General features: G+C 40.4%; 1 long non-coding RNA gene across 4 annotated transcripts in view; it reads left to right on the forward strand.

The window, feature by feature from the left end:
• The window catches only part of LOC104001668 (uncharacterized), a 31,243-nt gene that overhangs the window by 8,177 nt on the left and 3,806 nt on the right, over positions 1 to 19,260 (forward strand). For 2 of the 4 annotated variants that reach the window (XR_002938860.3, XR_001708236.4), the window contains 2 exons: positions 1,456 to 1,643; positions 7,776 to 7,920. This is a non-coding gene — a long non-coding RNA (uncharacterized LOC104001668). The remainder of the gene's footprint in view (positions 1 to 1,455; positions 1,644 to 7,775; positions 7,921 to 19,260) is intronic. The other 2 variants (XR_010148136.1, XR_010148137.1) reach the window with 2 other exon arrangements.

Here is a 19,260-nt window from a genome sequence, read left to right on the forward strand (position 1 = left end):
CGGTGCAGAAAGACACAGATAGAGCAGTTGTAAGTCAGTCCCCTACGCTGATGTGGCAAGATCCAGGGATGTGGATGGAGTACCAGCAGGATCTGCTACCATCAATAAAAGACATACTCTGACAGAGTGTCCTGTATTGCCTTCAGATACAGCATGTAATAGTGGGAAGAACACAAGCTTTGGAGTCACCCCCCCCCCCGGGTTCAAAGCCTGACTGTCACACATTAAAATTCCTATGTCAAAGTTACATGACCTCTCTGAGTTTTGCTCTTCATCTGAAAATGGAGATATTCATACCTTCCTTGATTTCTTATTGTCTGGACCAGTATAAGCACTCAAAGATGATACGTAATATTATTTTGTTATTTCTGCCAAGCCATGAACTTCTCATGGCACATCACTTGACACTGAAATATCATAGACTGAAAATTGGGGCTTAGTCATAAGGAATATCAAGGCAATAACTCAAGAAACCATGTCAGCAAAATAATTCTTCAGGAAGTTGGCTTTGAGTGTTACTTTCTCAGAGGCTGCTTCTTCTGTATGTAAAATGCCAACCTATTTTTTGGAGCAATTGTTCTGAGGAAGGACAGAAAGGGAGCAATCTAGTAGAATTAACCTGGTTATGGAGAGATCATGCAAATCGGTCTTCAAAAATGTTCATTAGCTACATTTAGATGAGTACTCTTGTCAGAGGGTTCAAACTAACAATCTTCACAGGTTCTGTATGGGTTGAATGGCATCCCCCAAAAAGACATGTCCCTGTTCTAATCCCCAGAGCCTGTGAATGTGACCTTATTTGGACAAAGCATCTTTGCAGTCGTAATTAAGTTAAAGATCTTAAGATGAGATCATCCTTGATTGACCAGATGGGTCCTCAGTCCAATGGTAAGTGTCCTTAGAAGAGACACACAGAGAAAAGACAGAGGGAGAAGAGGAGAAGGCCATCTAAAGATGGATGCAGAGATTGTAGTTATGCAGAAAAAAAAAAAAAAGGCCTGGAAGAAGCAAGGAAGGATCCTCCCACAGAGCCTTTGGAGGGAGTGTGGCCCTGCCAACACCTTGACTTCTGAATAGCCTCCAGAACTGTGAAAGAATAAATTTGCTTTCCTTTAAGCCACTAGATTTGTGGTAATCTGTTCCAACAGTCCTAGGAAACTAGTACAGTGTCCAAGAGGAAATGAAACAATCTTCAATTCCAAGAAACTATTTGAATTCATCCAGAACCATGCAAGGAGAAAAATAAAATAATAGGAAGAACGTTTGAGCTCATTAGAGGACACAAGGTTTAGAAACCACAGAAAATATGTCCAAAAGCTTTTTTAACTCAAAAAAGCTCAGAAATTAATTTATGAGTGTTCACGTGTGCAATTATCTAATCCTTTGAGAGAAAGCCACAGTACATTCTGTTTACAGAGCATTTGATTAACTGCTGATGTTATTTCCTCTGCATAGCAGATATTGTTGTCCAGGCCACACCATATGGGACTTACCACTCCCAGTTGCTAACATCTGCACGTATTTGCCTGGAGGTCTCCTCTGGTCACCAGAGCCTACTCTGCCTGGGCCACATGACAAGGTGATGTGCTGAGGAACAAAAGCCCCCAGGAGTGTCCCTCAAGCAGTGTTGGACTGGAGTTGAGGTATATATGCCCTAGCCCCCCAAACCTGGGCTGAGATTCCCAAACAACTGGGTTCCCTGGCAGGATCCAGCCCCAGATACCCAAAACACTAAACTGCTTAATGATGGACACTTCCCATCCTGTCTCCCCTTCCCCATTTCCCTACCCGTGTTTCCTGGGACCACCTCCAAAACTAAGAATTTCCCCAAGCTGCTCCTTGAAGAACCCAAACTAAGATTGCTAAAGCACTAAGCTGGAAGTGACTCAAAACCAAAAAGCCTAACATAAGCTTTTGTCTTCTTTAAGAATTCATTCTGAACTGTCTGCCAATTTCATTTTAACATTAGAAAATGATTGAAAATGTTAAATTGGCCTTGCTTGACTTCAACATCTGACACATTTACTCCAAGGATACACACATTGCGCTATAGAATTCCTCTATTTTTTTGCTATCCCTCCATCAAGTGGTGAGTTCTGACTCCAAAATATGTTTTAGATCAGTCCTGTACTCTCCATTTCCACTGCCAGCCCCCTAGTCCATCCCATGCCATCTCTTGCTAGACTGGTCATCACTTGCTAGACTGTCACCAAATCCTCCCGACTGGCCCATCCCCGATTCCACTCTTGACCCTTCCAATCTATTATTTCATAGCAACTAAGAAAAATGTTTAAAAATATAAATCAATTGACATCACTTCCTTCATTAAAACCTAGCTTCCCATTGCACATAGAATGAAATCCCAAGTCCTTCTTGTGAACTAAAAGACTTCTCCCACTTCTGTTTTAACTCACTGTCCCCTTCACTCATGGTACTCCAGGAACCTTAATGTCCTCTCTGTTCCCAGAATGGATCCAGCCTGTCCAGGCCTTTGTGCTTGCTCTTCCCTCTTCCTGAATATTCTGACCTGGCTCTGTGTGTGTCTACTTCCTCCTCATCTCTCAGATCTCCTTTGCAAAAGGGCTTCCCCAATGATTTAATTTAATATCATCTTTTCATGTACCCCAAATGTCATTCTCTAGCACGGTATTCTGTTTATTTCCTTCATAGAATCTACAGTAAATTCTAATCGTTTCAGGTTTTTCTTTATTTACTCATTCAAAAACACATAGACTCAGTCCCTATTATCCCTACGGTGGGCCAGGCCTAGACCCTTGACAGGTGCGGGAGGTACATAGTGATCAAAAACAGACCCTACCTACATTAGGGAGAGAATTTAGTGAGAGAGACTGATGTTAAACACATAATAACATATGCAGTTTTAAAGCTGACACTGTAAGAAGTGTTATATACAGAGCCCTATGAGAAGTCAAATTAGAAAATTTTGGCCTAGTTAGGGACGGCATCCCCAAGGAAGTAAACAACGAGCTGGGGCCTGTGTAGGCAAAGGTTAACTCAGCAAACCTGGGTTGTTCAAACCCTGCACATTTTCAGGAAAAGCCTGTCTTCAGGAAGGACCCTGGGAGAAGAGCTCTGAGGCTTTGGAATGCCCTGCCTGATAAGAGTGTGTCTTTATGCCCAAAGCCTTGGGCAACACGGTACCAGTTTGATCACATAGTTTATGTTAACAGTGTGATTTATGGTGAATGCCTGCTCTTGCTCTAGGAGGTTGAAGTCTGTGTAGCCAACATCAATCCTGCAGGTACTACATGCCAATGCAACTGGCCCCCAATTAAAAATTGTGGACACTCACTCAGGGGAGATTCCTAGTTGGTAGCACTTTACTCAGGCAGTCACACACTATTGCTGGAAGAATGAAGTGTGCCCATGTGACGCCACTGGAGGAGGACACCTGGAAACTTGGGCCTGTTTTTTCCTGGACTTTGCCCCAAGTGCTTTTTCCCCTTTCTGGTTTGAATCTGTATCCTTTCACTGTAAGAAATTTCCACCTTGAGCATGACAGCTTTTCTGAGTCCTGTGAGTTCTAGCAAATCATTAAGCCTAAGGATGGTCTCAGGGACCCTGACACAACACCAAAGAGAGTGTTTAAGGCAGAGAAAACAGCAGACTCAAAAGCCCTGTGACATCCCTGAGCATCTCAACACGAGAAGTGTAACAAAAGCTGGTTAGGTGGGAATGGAAGAGTAAGCAGGTGTGTGACACTAGGTGTCCACATTCTCTCTTCACTGATGAATGGACACCTGTGATTGTTGTTCACTGTTGGCATCACCACCACATACCATTATGCTTGGCATGTCATTGATGCCCAGGAGTATCCATTAAATAAATGAATTATAAATAAGCAAATGAGTGAATGGAATGAATGATCCTCAGCTTTATGTTATATCTTACAGCAAGTGTAATTGTTATTATTATTCCCATGATCATCTCTCTGAATGCTTCAAAGTTGTTTAATTACTTGTATGATACCACTGCCTCAAGACAGTTAAAGCACTAGGGGGAAAAATGTCTCAAAACATTTCAAATCAATTGAAGTTTTTAGATAATTTCCTGAATATATTGCAGTAATTTATAGAAAATGTAGACTTTATCTGCAGGCTAGACTGTAAATTTATGTAAATAATAAAAGCCCTTTATAATTTCTCAAACTCTATGAGTTAAATATACTGGTCATTAATGTTCCCATTTTATAGATGGGAAACTACAAGGTTGACTACTTTGTCCAAAGTCACAAACAAATTAGTGGCAGAGCAAAGATTACAATTCTGGATTTCTAAATGCTTGTGGAACAGAACCTATTACCTTCAGGGAAAAGAAACTTGGAAGAAAGGAAGGGAAATGAGGCTTGAAGCCAGAGACAGTGGATGCAAGATCAGGCTCTGATGCTTACTAGCCAAGTGGGGCACACATGGAGCAAGAGACAGTGGATGCAAGATCAGCTTGCTAGCCAAGTGTGGCACACATGGGCCACATCCATTGACCTTGGCAAGACTCAGTGTCTTCATCTATTAAATAAGGATAATAAAACTTATCCAAAAGTACTAGTTCTTAATCTGGGGATAATGTAAGGATCCCTGGATTCACTTCAGAACTCCTTGAAACCATAAGCAAAATTCATGTATAAGTTTCTGTGTACATTTTACTGGTACAAGGATACATAGCTTTCATTAAATTCTCAAAGTGGCCTACTGAGCCCAAAGCAGTGAAGAAACAGCCACTATCTGTTTCAGTGGTCAGTCACCAACAGGACAAGCAATGGTTGAATACAGGCCCTGGAGTGTGACTCCCCATGTTGGAATCTGGCTCAGCTATTTGCTAGTCATACGCAAAGTCCATGACTCATCTTTATGGGGGTGAAAGAGTGCATACCTCTTAGTCACTTTGAGGATTCAACAAGATCATGCCTGCAAAGTACACAGTATATGGTGCCATCTCAATAAATATTAGCTGCTGTCATTGTTCTCACATATTTCACCCACAATAGCATATCTAGGGGTCACTGGGAGTCATCCTTCTCCCTCACCCACATCATTCAATCCACATCAAATCTGGCTGACTTGCTACCTGAAATACTTCTTGATTTATTCACCTCATTTTCATTGAGACTTTTACCTTATGGGATCAGGCCCTATCCCAGCATATCTCCCTGCTTGATCACTCTGGAATCCTCTCTCCCCCAGGGTGAATTATTAGGCACTACAATGCTAATGTGACTTCAGACCCCAAGGCAGGGGTCTTCACACTGTGCTCCAAGGAGCCTCTTCCGTGGCTGTGGAGAGGGGGCAGGAGCTCCTGACATTCTCACACGAACCAGAGCAAGCCCCAGCTTTGTGGATTTTGTACATGAGGCTTCCTTCCAGTTTGAAGAAAGGGTTTGCCTTAGTTAGTTTGGGTTGCCATAGCAAATTACCATCAACTGGGTAGCTTAAATAACAAACATTCCTTTCTCACGGTTCTAGAGGCTGCAAGTCCAAGATCAGGGTGCCAGCATGACCAGGTTCTGGTAAGGGCAGTCTTTCGGTTGCAGACATCCAACTTATCAATGTAAACTCACACAGCAGAAGGACAGCAGGCTGACTCACTGAGGCCTTTTCTTATAAGGGTGCAATCTCACTAATAAGGACTTCACCCTCATAACCTAATCACCTCCCAAAGACCCCACCTCCTAATACCATCCCACCAAGGGTTAGGATTTCAACGTGTGAATTTGGGGAGGACAGAAACATTCAGTCCATTCCAGGACTGCATTGCTTAAAGCAAACAACAAACAAAAAGACAAAGAACTACACCCTTACCCTTTACAAAAATGGAAGATAAGGTCCAAGGCACCATTGCCACCTGGCTCCTGGTGTGTCTTTTCTTGTCTCACTATCCTGTTTCCCTCCTCTCTGCCGATATTACTACACTAGATGATCTGGGACTTTTCAAATGTTTTGATCTCAAGACCCCTTTCCCTTTTAAAAAAGTATTATGCCTCCTCTTGTTTTGGTTTCCTGTTACTGCTGAAACAAATGACCACAAATCTGTGCCTTACACAAATTTATTACCTTACAGTGTGGTGGTCAGAAGTCCAAGGCAGGTCAGTACAGCTGCATTCCTTCCGTAGGCTTGAAAGCAAGTAATGATTATATGTTCTGCTGCAGGAAGATTTCTGAGTCAGGGCTGGCAAAATCAATTTATTATTCTAACAGTTCCTTTCCGTAAAGCTATAAATGCATCATTATAATTTCCACCTTTTTACAGTTTCCAGGGGTCTCACACCTTTCAAACTCAATTACTGATGCTGGAGTGTCTGTTCCATGTTGGGGCTGCTGTATTTTCTTCCCTTTCTCATTCTAGTGGTTGGAATAACCAAAATCTTACACCTCAGAACTTCTGCTAAAGTTGTGTGAGTCTCTGGCCGTTGGAATCTGGGAATAACTCTGATCAATTGATCGTTTCCTGTATACCTGCCATTGTGTTAGCACATCCCCTGCTCTCTTTCCTTCAGTCTTCACAGCAACACTTTGCCAAATGAATTATCATTATCCTCATTCTGCCAGTGAAAGGGGGCCATGCAGAGAAGTCATGCAATTTCCCAGTCCACACAGGAAGAACATAGGTTTCGCTGACTCTAGAGAACAGAAATCCTTACCTCAGCATGGCTTACTGCCTCCAGTGACACGACCCTACTGTCCCGCACTCAGCACCAACATGATTTTACCATTTCAGAAATTTCTTGCCAAGAAGATGAAAATCCAAATACTGCATTGTTTGTTTCAGGAACTTTCTGAAAATCCATTTATCCAAACAACAGATGACTCAGCAAGCCCACGTCAGGGGGATAGGCCCTTCCTCAGAATTCTCAGTGGGGCTCATGAAATAACTGCTTACTTTTCAGACTCCCTTCTACACCTCACCTCTCTATGGACATCATCAGTCCCACACCATTATGTATCAGAGTGTGTCTGTATCATTTTGGCCCCTACATTGAAAGACTCACATTAACCGGACCCCTAAAACATTTTAACCATTGCCTCTGACATAACACCTTCCCTTCTGTGAAGCTACTTAAAATATGTCAATGCAGTGAGATCCCTTACTTCAATGAACAAATAATTTGGATTAGCTTGATGAATAAGCTATCTGGAGGGTTTCTTTTAAGAGTCAGCAGTCAATCCCTGGCTTCTAGTGTACCAAGTTTGTGCTACTGATGGGTATCCCTATGCTCTTCAGGTTCCTTGAACAAGTAAGTCTTCATGGGTACTTCTGTCCAGCAAAGCAGTGAATCATCTCTAAGTGCATCTCCAGGACTCCTGCCTCAAGGTCAATCTGGTTCTGGTCTAGCCCAGGAATGTGTATCCTGGACTAATCCCAGATGTCCTCTGATCCCCTTGTCAATTACCATGATATGCTACAGCCAATTGATCATTTGTCTACCCTAGACAAGATCTAGAATTGTTTTGGTGGTCCCAGTTGCACAATAAACAAGCCTAGCATTTAAGGGGTAGAACAGAAATGAAATTCCCTGATTTTATGTATCAGTAAGTTTTCACTGCATAACAAATATGTCTCCAAATCTCTTTGTGATACAAAAATAGGCATTTCTTGCTCAGACATTTGCGTTCAGCTAGGGTTTGGCCTAGGCACTCTGCTATCTCATCTTAGCTCACTCATGCAGCTGGGAGTCCACTGACTGTTAGGTAATCTAGACTAGCTTCAGCTGAGACTATTGGGGTGACTCACCTCTGCTCCACAAGGCTATCATCCTCCAGCAGGTCATGATCCACATGAAAAACTGAGGGAAGACATCCAGGACCTGCTGGAGAGCACATGGAAAGAAGTTGGGGCACAGAAAAGGAAAGCAGCAAGAGTCGGGCAGAGATTGATCCCCAAGGAACTTGGAATACCACGGGAAAGGTAGGTAGGGGTGTTTCTCCACTCCCCTCACCTCTGTGATAAACTGCTGACAGCCAAAATGTCAGGGAGCCTCTTTGCCCTTGCAGGCCTAGGCAATGCTGTCAGTGGCAATTTTCGATCTTCCTGGGGATAGAGCACCAAGTGACCAGCTTGGGCAGGTGTGCTCACACTCCCCTCAGACTCACACTGAGACAGCAGATGCCACACTGATTATGCACCCATGGTGGGCCACTGCCCTCCTCAAGGAACCTCAGCCCTTGTGTCACCACATCACCACAACCCCCACAAATATACCGCAGAATATACTCTGACTTTGGCAACCACAGAGGACCAGCAGGTTCATAAGGAGCTGTGGGATCCCTGGAGATCAAGCCATTGGCACAAGTCACCCCAGGGTAGGGGGCAACACAACCTGCCAAAATGCCCCTTGGAACAAAAGAAACACAGGTGCAGTGCTCATCTCTGAAGGGGATGACACCAGTGTCTGGGAATGGAAATGGAGAGGAGGTTATCTCCTGCTCCCCCCAATCACTGTTGGGAACACAGCAGAGTCTTTCCCCACTGGGGGCTGGTGCAAAACCACACTTGGAGACAGCCTGCTTAATGTTTTTTCATGGTGACTGCACCCCCACTGAAAGTGAGCTCATTGCTGCTCAGACTTGCACGAAGAAAGAGGCTCATCTCCCACTCCCTACACAGAGCAGCATACCAGCAACAGAGGGCAGACAAGCCACAGAGTTGTCTTGCTCTGGATTAGAAAAAGAGGCTCTGCCTTGAGGCTATTTCAATGGTAGCTGCCAGAAGGGCATTTTGCAGACCTCTGTTGCACAGCATTCAGGAGCCAAAGGACATTGATATAGTCTGTGTATTAGTCCCAACTCAAATCTCATGTTGAATTGTAATCCCCAGTATTGGAGATGGAACCTGGTGGGAGGTGACTGGATCATAGGGGTGGATTTCTCATGAATGGTTTAGCACCATCTGCTTGGTTCTGTCCTCATGATAGTGAGTGAGTTCTTGTGAGATCTGACTGTTTGTAGGTGTGTGGCACCTCCCTCTCTCACACTCTTGCTCCTATTCTGGCCATGTGATGTGCATCTTCCCTTTTTGCCTTCTACCATGAGTGGAAGCTTTCTGAGGCCTCTCCAGAAGCAGATGCCTCTATGCTTCCTGTACAGCCTGTAGAACTGTGAATGAATTAAAGCTCAGTTCTTATAAATTACCCAGTCTCAGATATTTCTTTATAGCAGTGCAAGAACAGACTAACACAAAATGTCTATATATACTAAAGGTCACAAGCCCTGCAACAAGGGCATGATAGGAAAATGGATCACATTCCTGCCTAACCAGGATGAGGAGCCAGTACACCCTTGAGACCTCAGTGCATCTCAACAGGAACTCCCCCGACCAGCCCCCAGGGTGGGTGCCTCCACTCATCCTTGGGCTACCCAAGGGCAAGGAAGCTCTTACTCTTAAGCACCACCTACTGAACTGGAGATTGAACCTCACCACCAAATTATAAACCTGCTGTCCAAAGGACATAATGCTAGTGCATAAGATAAGCTTCCTTAGACACTCCCAGTCCCACAATAGATAGTGTGTTGCTCATTTGTCCAGTGCATTCCTATAACAAGCAGCACTTGAGAAAGCCACTGCCCTAAAGCTATCCATAACCAAGGAACATATACAGAGTGTTGGGTCCCCAAAACACCCAGAAATAAATCCAAATGATCATACACAACATACACCACAGTTATACCCTCAAGGGAAAAAAGAATTAAAAATTTAAAAGTCCCATCTAAATGACAGCAAACTCAAAAATAAGAAGTGACAGCCCATTCAGATGAGAAAGAATCAGCATAAAAACTCTAGCATTACCAAAAAAAGGTGTTTTCACACCTCCAAAGGATCACACTAACTCTTTAGCAATGGACCCTAACTGAAATGACAATTCTCAAATGATAAAGAATTTGAAATATGGATAGTAAGGAGCTCAATGAGATCCAAGACAAAGTTGAAAACCAAAACCAATAAACCAGGTAAACAATTCAGGATATGAAAAACAAGATAGATAGATAGATAGATAGATAGATAGATAGATTTTAAACTCACACAGAGCTTCTGGAAAAGAAAAACTCACTAATGGAATTTCAAAATACAGTTGAAAACTTTAACAACAGACTAGACCAAGAAGAAGAAAGAATTTCAGAGCTTGAAGAATGGTCCTTCAAATTAACCCACTCAGACAAAAATAAAGATAAAATAATTTTTTAAAATGAACAAAGTCTTTGAGATATTTAGGATTACTTAAAGCAACCAAATCTACTACATATAGGCATTACTGAGAAAGAAGAAGAAAAAGTAAGCAATTTGGAAAACACATTTGAGGGAATAATTTAGGAAAATTTTATTGATCTTGCTAGAAATGTAGACATCCAGATACAAGGAATACAGAGAACACCTGGAAGATACTACACACACACACAAAAAAAATCAACAAGGTGTATAGTTGTCAGACTATCCAAGGTCAGCGCTAAAGAAAATATCTTAAAGGCAGCTAGAAAGAAGTGTCAAATCACCTATAAAGGACATCCTATCACATTAACAGCAGACATCTCAGCAGAAGCTTTACAAGCAAGAAGAGATTATTTTTAGCCTTTTAAAGAAGGAAACAAAAAATGCCAGCCAAGAATTTTATATCCTGCCAAATTTAGCTTCATGAATGAAGGACAAATAAAGTCTTTCCCAGACAAGCAAACACTAAAGGAATTCATCACCACTAGACCAACTACAAGAAATGCTCAAAGGAGGTCTAAACATGAAAACAAAAGGAAAATACTCATAAAAGCACACATAGGTACAACGTTCATAGATCTTATAAAGCAATTACAAAACTGAGACTACAAAGCAACTAGTTAATAACATTATGAGAGGAAAAAAAACCTCACATATCAATATTAACCTCAAATATAAATGGCCTAAATGCTCTATTTAAAATATATAGATTGGTAAATTTGTTTTTAAAAATGAGCACTCACCTTCTGTCTACAAGAGACCCACTTATCAGGTAAAGACACCCACAGGCTCAAAGTAAAGGGATAGAAAAAGTTGTATCACACAAATGAAAAACGAAAAAGAGTAGGAGTTGATATTCTCACATCAGATAAAACAGATACCAACCAACAACAAAAAACAAAGAAGGACATTATATAATAATAAGGGACTCAATTCAACAAGATTTAACTATCCTAAATATATACACACCCAACACCGGAGCACCCAAATTTATAAAACAAATACTACTAGACCTAGGAAAAAGGGATAAATAGCCACACAATAGTGGGAGACTTCAGCACCCCACTGAGAGCACCAAACAGATCATCAATACAGAAAATCAGCAAACTCTGGACTTAAACTAGACTCTTGACCAAATGACCTAATACAGATATCTATAAAACATTCCACTGAATGACTGCAGGATATATATTTTTCTCACCTTTGCATGGAACACTCTCTACAATTGACCATATGCTTGACCATAAAGCAAGTCTCAATACATTCAAAAAATTCAAAATTATATCAAATATCATCTCAAACCACAGTGGAATAAAATTAGAAATTGATACCAACAGAAAATCTCCAAACCACACAAGTACATGGAAACTAAATAATTTCTTCCTGAATGACTTCTGGGTAAACAATAATATAAAGGCAGAATTCTAAAAATTTTTTTGAAATAAATGAAAACAGAGTCACAACATACAAAAACCTCTGGGATAGAGGAAAAGCAGTATTAAGGGGAAAGTTTATAGCATTAAATGCCTACATCAAAAAGATAGAAAGATCTCAAATTAACAACCTAACATTTCATCTAAAGGAACTAGAGAAACAAGAACAAACCAAACCCAAAGTTAGCAGAAGAAAAGAAACGAACAAATGCCAAAGCAGAACTAAATAAAATTAAGATGAAAAAAATCATACAAAGGATCAACAAAATGAAAAGTTGGTTCTTTGAAAGGATTAACAAAGTTGATAGAACACTGGCTAGATTAACCAAAAAAGGAGAGAGAGAGAGAGAGAGAGAGAGGATTAAAAAAAATCATAAATGATAAAGGTGACATTATAACTGATACCACAGAAATGCAAAATATCATTAGAGACTACTATGAACATCTCTATGCACACAAAGTAGAAAAACTAGAGAAACTAGATAATTTCTGGAAACATACAACCTCCCAAGATTGAATCAGGAAAAGTGGAAATCCTGAACAGACCAATAATGAGTAATGAAATTGGATCAGTAATTTAAAAATCTACCAATAAAAAAAATGAGGACCAGACAAATTCACAACTGAATTTTATCAGACATACTAAGGACTGGTACCAATCTTACTGAAACTATTCCAAAAAATCAAGGAAGAAGAATTCCTCCCAAACTCATTCTATGAAATCCATATTATCCTGATACCAAAATCTGTTAAGGACACAACTAAAAAAGAAAACTACAGGCAAATATCCCTGATAAACATAGATCCTAAGATCCTTAACAAAATACTAGCAAACTGAATCCAATAGCACATCAAAAAGATAATCTATTACAATCAAATAGATTTTATTCCAGGAATGCAAGGATGATTCAACATATACAAATCAATAAATATGACTTACCACATAAACAGAATTTAGAACAAAAACCATATGATTATCTTAATAAATGGAGAAAAAAGCATTTGATAAAATTCAACATCCACTCATGATGAAAACCCTAAAAAAACTAGGCATTGAAGGGATATACCTCAAAATAATAAGAGCCATATATGACAAACCCACAGCAAACATCATACTGAATGGATAAAAGCTGGAAGCATTCCCTCTAAGAACTGGAACAAGACAAGGATGTCCAGTCTCACCACTCCTCTTCAACACACTACTGGAAGTCTCAGCCAGAACAATCAGGTAAGAGAAAGAAATAAAATGCATCCAATTGGAAAAAAGGAAGTAAAATTATCTATGTTCACTGATGACATGATCTTATACCTAGAAAAGCCACAAGTGTCCTCCAAAATACTCCTAGACTTGATAAACAAGTTCAGTAAAGTTTCAGTATATAAAATGAACATACAAAAATCAGTTGCATTTCTATATATCAGCAACATTCAGGAAGAGAACCAAAGCAAGAACTCAATCCCATTTATAATAGCCACATACAAAAAATACCTAGGAATATATTTAAACAAAGAAGTAAAAGACTTCTACAAGGAGAATGACAAAACACTGATGAAAGAAATTGTAGATGACACAAACAAACAAAAAAGCATCCCATGCTCTTGTATTGGAAGTCAATATCATTTAAAAATAACCATCCTGCCTAAAGCAATATACCAAATCAATGCAATTCCTATCAAATTACCAACATTATTTTTCACAAAATTAGAAAAAACAGTTCTATGACTCATATGAACCAAAAAACAGCCCAAATAGCTGATGCAATCCTAAGCAAAAGAACAAAGCTAGCATCATATTACCTGTTTTCAAACTATACTACAAGGCTATAGTAACCAAAACAGCATCGTACTGGTGCAAAAATAGACCAATGGAACAGAATAGAGAACCTAGAAATAAAACCACATACCTACAACCAACTAATTTTCAACAAAGTCAGCAAAAATAAACAATGTGGAAAGGACACTGCCCTATTCAACAAACAATGCTGGGAAAACTGGCTAGCTATTTGCAAAAGAGTGAAACTAGATTCCTATCTCTCACCACATACAAAAATTAACTCAAGATAGATTAAAGAATTAATATAATACCTGAAACTATAAAAACCCTAGAAGAAAACCTAGGAAAAACTCTTCTGGACGTTGGTCAGCATTTAAAACGTAAGTGCAGCTGCTTTACGGAGGAATGCTGCCTCTAGGATGCAGAGCCTGCCCTTTATCAGGCTGAGCTGGGGTGGCTCTGGGCAGAGGGCACAAGCTACTGCTCCACCCCTGAATGCAGCCCTCTCGCCATATAATTTATGATTAAGACCTCAAAAGCAAATGCAACAGAACAAAAATAGATGAATGGGACCTAAACGAGCTTCACCACAGCTGAAGAAACAATCAATGGAGTAAACAGACAATCTACAGAATGGGAGACAATATTTGCAAACTATATATGCAGCAAAGGACTAATATTCTGAATCTATAAGGAACTCAAACAAATCAACAAGAAAAAAGAAAACCTCATTAAACAGTAGGCAAAGGACATGAACAGACACTTCTCTAAAAAAGACATGCAAGAGGCCTTGTTGGCATGAAAAAATGTTCAACATCACTAATCATAAGAAATGCTAATTAAAACCACAATGAGATACCATCTCACACCAATTAGAATGACTATTAATAAAAGTCAAAAAATAACAGATGTTAGAATGCAGAGAAAAGGGAATGCTTATACACTATTGGTGGGAATGTAAATTAGTACAACCCCTGTGGAAAATAGTATAGAGATTTCTCAAAGAACTAAAACTAAAACTACGATTTGACCAAGCAATCCCACTACTGGGTATCCACCGAAAGGAAAAGAAATTGTTATATCAAAAAGGTATCTGTACTTCCATGTGTATCATAATCGTATTCATAATAGCAGTCATGGAATCAATCTAAGTGTCCATCAACAGTTAAAGAAAATGTGGTGTGTATACTAGAATACTATGCAACCATGAAAAAGAATGAAATCATGTCCTTTGCAGCAACATAGATAGAGCTGGAGGCTATTATCCTAAGTGAAATAACTAAGAAACAGAAAATCAAATACCACAAGTTCTCACTTGTAAGTGGAAGTTAAACACTGGGTATACATAAACATAAAGATGAAAATAATAGAAACTGGGGACCCCAAAAGGGTGAAGGGAGGAAGGAAGAGAAGGACTGAAAAATTACCTTTTGGGTAGAATGTTGACTGGGTGATGGATTCACCAGAAGCTCAAATTTCACCATTACACAATATATCCATGTAACAAACCTGCACATGTACCCCTTGAATCTAAAACAAAATAGTTTTTTAAAAGCAGCTTAAGCATAAAATTTAGAACCAGGAGGAAAATTTAAGTCATCTCTATCAGCCTCATTATTTAACAGATAAAGGAGCTGGGACTCAAGTAACTGAAAAGATCAATTCAAGGTTATACAGTTTTTTGGGACAGAATTGAGTCTAAAACTCAGGTTTTCTAAAACCTAGTCATTAAAAAGTCCACTATTTCACTGATAATGTTTGCTATAGCATGCAGAAGAAAGTCATTTGGGGCCGACTTATGTTTGTAGCACTTTAAATTGAGATGAAAGAAGAAGTCCCCTGCCATTCCATGTAGCACTAAATACATGCTCCACCAGAAAGGCAATGCGTTCACAAAACGATTTGCTTATTCAAGGCCAGGGATTTCCTCAAAACATGCCTATGACCCACTACAACCCTCATTTGCAAAATCCAGGAGAATTCATACTCAACATCCATGTTGAGGAGGGCGCACTTACGCCTCCCAAGGCAGCCTGCCCTGCTTCTGTTCAAATAGAGCTTCCTTTTGTTGACAGCAATTGCGCCAGCTGAGCGACTCTTTTGAGCCACACAACAAAAAGACACGAAAAGAGGCAGCTTTCAAGATATAATCTATGGGTAAGACCACCCCTTCCCAGGCAAGCGGGGAGGCTGTCAGCTGTCGGCCGGCCGCGGGACTGCATTCCAGGGTGGAGCAGCAGCGTGTGCCCTCTGCCCAGAGCCACCCCACCTCAGCCTGATAAAGGCCAGGCTCTGCGTCCTACAGGCGGCATTCCTCCGCGAGGCAGCTGCGCTTAGGTTTCAACGCGTCCCATTGTACTGTTGATTTAATGAGGCCTCTCAGGCACTGTGTTTGTAAATGACAGTCATCATAATGCCAAAGCCCCAGAGACACAGACATCTCGGTGTTCTGCCCTCTGAGAAGCTTGAACCATTAAAGGAAATTTGTTTTAATTTAAAAATAAAATATAATCATAGTAACACCCACATTACCCTCTGGTGGATTTTATTAATTCTCCTCTATTCCAGACAAGTCATTATGGCAAATAAGAGTATAAACTTTGGAGACAGAAACAAGTCCTGACTTCACACCTGCGATTTGTGACAAGTTATTAAGCCACTTTGAGCCTCTATTTTCTAAGTCATAAAAAGGATATTAAAATCATACCTTCCTCAAAGTGCTACTGGAAGGCTGTGTAAGATAATAAATGGACAACACTCAACATGGCTCCTGGTAAATATATGTGATACTGAAAAACAATAGCCCAAAACGATTTTATGTATCATTATTACCTAAACTTCCTCTTTGCCTTTCTGTACCTGGTCAGAGAAAATAAGTTGCTATTTGGAAAGTGTGATTAGAGCAGTGATTGGCACATGATAAATGATTTATAATTGTCAGCTATTATTGTTGTTGTTGTTATTATTATTGAACAAGAAACAAACTACAGAGCCTTTGGAATCAGAACTGAATTGATTTGACCCATTTGATTAACTAATGGAATTCTCGGTTCTGAAATTTTGAGAGGAAAAGGAAGATGAAACCTTACAAGGAATGGAGATGGAGTATGGTCAGCAATAAGCTAGACCAGAGATAGACAAACTAGCACCTAGAGGGCAAATCCTGCCCACTCCCTATTTTTGTAAATAAAGTTTTATTGAAGCTCTTTTTGCATTATAGTTACAGAGTTGAGTCATTGCAAAAAAGACTTATGACATACAAAGCCTGAAATATTTACTCTCTTACTGTTTACAGAGAAAGGTTCTTGAGCCCTAGGCTAGGAAGAAAGAAACAGGCCTAAAACAGCATCTGGCACATAGTAGGTCATCAGTAACTATTGTTTTAAAAAAATTCACAAATTGAATAAATGACTAGGCAGGAAACAGCTGATTTATCATTGGTCCTGACCTATCCAGGTCTTCATGAAGTTACGACCACTTCATACTGATGTGTCAGCTCTATTATTGTCCTGGGGAATTCTTTGAGCCATTGTTGGGAATGAATAGGGCATAAATATCACTTGTAAATCAGACACAATGGTACTGAGTTCCTGATAGTCGGCTCCAAGTGTTGCATGCTCTGCCTGATTCAAGCAGGAGAGGGAGAGAGGAAGCTAGTAATTGCAGAAAATACATTGAACTTTATATTGAGATAATATGAAGAGTAGAGAGCAAAGGGGACAGACCGTAGTCAAAGACTCTAAAATAGTACATTTGTCTCTAGTTGTCGCAAAGGAAACAGATACATCTGATCCCAATCCTGCTTAACTCTACGGAGTATAATTTTAAAAAGTGGACCTCTACATTCAGAGAGGTCAATCAATGAGCAAAGAACAAAAACAAGAAAAAAGCTGGAGTTCAGATTTGGTTAGGGTTTGGGTTGGACTATATTCTTAGAACATAATTGTCTGCTGAAACTTCTGCCAAAGTTCCTAGTTCAAACGTGAATGCCTGGCCATCTCCCTTTGATCTCTGTATCTACCCACAGAGCTTAACACATTGCCTAGTACACAGGGGGCCTTGAGCAAGACCAGATGAATGAGCAACTGGAATAAGTCCTCAAAGCCCTCAAAGAAGTGGTAGACCAGCTGTCCCAGATGACTACTGGGCAGTAAAGTCAATGCCTGATGATGTCTTTGCCTAAGTCTGCCATTTGACTCCTGGCTTCATGACTTGCCCTAATAATTTGTCATTGACTTCCTAGCAACTCTCTCACCTTCTCTTATTAGTAACTTAAATTTTGTCTGATAATCAGCCCCTTTGCCATTCTCAGCTGTGTGGTTTGGCTAATTACTCCTTTCCAGTCCCAGAGATGGATCCCAATTGGTTTTCATATATCCCATCCCTCTAGTCACATTGGTAATCTATTTTACAAGAAAAACACCATAATCTTCATGGCTTTATTATCATAGGTGTTTATTTCTTATTCATATGAATGGATCCCAATTGAATGACCCTGTTCCATGCAGTGATTCTGGGACCCAGGCTCCTTCTATTCGGTTGATCCACCCATCTTAAACATGTGGTTATGGTTCCAAGTATGCCCTGGGAGTCATCTTCACTCCAGTCAGCCAGAAAGGAAAGAAAGCATCAGGATCATGTCACTTCTGCCCACATTTATTAGCCAGAATTCTGTCACATGGCCAAATCTAACTGCAAGGGAGGTTGGGAAATGCAGTCTAGCTTCTGCAGAAGGAAGGATAACTTGATTTGGTAAACAGTGAGTTAGTCTGTGCCACAGATGGGCATTAAACTTAATCAGAACCAATAATGCATGAAGATAGGTTTGCTGGGGATTCTGGGGAAAATAATCATTGCATGAAAATACGTTTACTAGGGATTATTTTCCCCAGATTTGCAAACTCTCTTTTCCCATTGATTGGGTGAAGGGAGGAAGTGTCCCTTAAATCCTGAGGGCTATCGAGTAGCCTGAGCATGGAGCCAACCTGGAAGAAGCAGAGCTGAGACACAGATACTGAGGACATCATTCAAAGCCTGAGTCAAACCGTGCCTGAAGCCAGACCTATCTCTGAATTTTCCATTTGTGTGAATCAATAAATTCCCTTTTGGTTTATGCCAGTGACTTGGGTCTTCTCTCTCTTGCTACTAAAATTGTCTGAGTTATATCATTATTGTCAGCCATCAATGAACTCTACCCTCCTCTCCTCCCAATTCTGTTGATGGCAAAGAGGCAGCAAAAGGAAAGATTAAGAGTTCAGAATCTGCAGCCAAAGAACCTAGATTTGAACCCCAAACTACAGCGCTTGTCCTTAGGCGTGTCATATCTTTGTGCCTCCATTTGTCCATAGATAAATGAGAAATAATAATAGTACCTACCTGATAGGATTGTTGAAGATGGATGAGGCAATTTATGTAAGTGCTGAGAATATGCATGACACTTAACACAACTATAGAAATACTTACGGTTGTTACTATGCAGATGAACCAGAGCTATGTTGCTTCTTTTGCCCTCACTTCAGCCAAAGAAGGCATCTCCCTTTTCAGCTCTGTGATGTTTCCCCTCACCTCTCTCCTCCTTCCCTCCTTCTCTTGCCTCTCAAACCCTCTTTTCCTCCACGCTTGCTCTTCCTCCTATCTTACTGGCATGGACTGTGGGGAGGAAATTATTATTTCACTACCCAAAACAAATTGGTTGGCTCACCCTGGATAAAATGAACTTTCTGGACCCAAGAGATGCCATGTATTAGCAACCAGAGAGACACACAAGCGTAGACAATCAAAGACCCAAAGCCACATTTCCCAGGTGTAACTGAAAACTCTCCCTTGGTAGGTGACAGG

The sequence above is a fragment of the Pan troglodytes genome, chromosome 10, assembly GCF_028858775.2.
Source record: "Pan troglodytes isolate AG18354 chromosome 10, NHGRI_mPanTro3-v2.0_pri, whole genome shotgun sequence".
NCBI lineage: Eukaryota > Metazoa > Chordata > Mammalia > Primates > Hominidae > Pan > Pan troglodytes.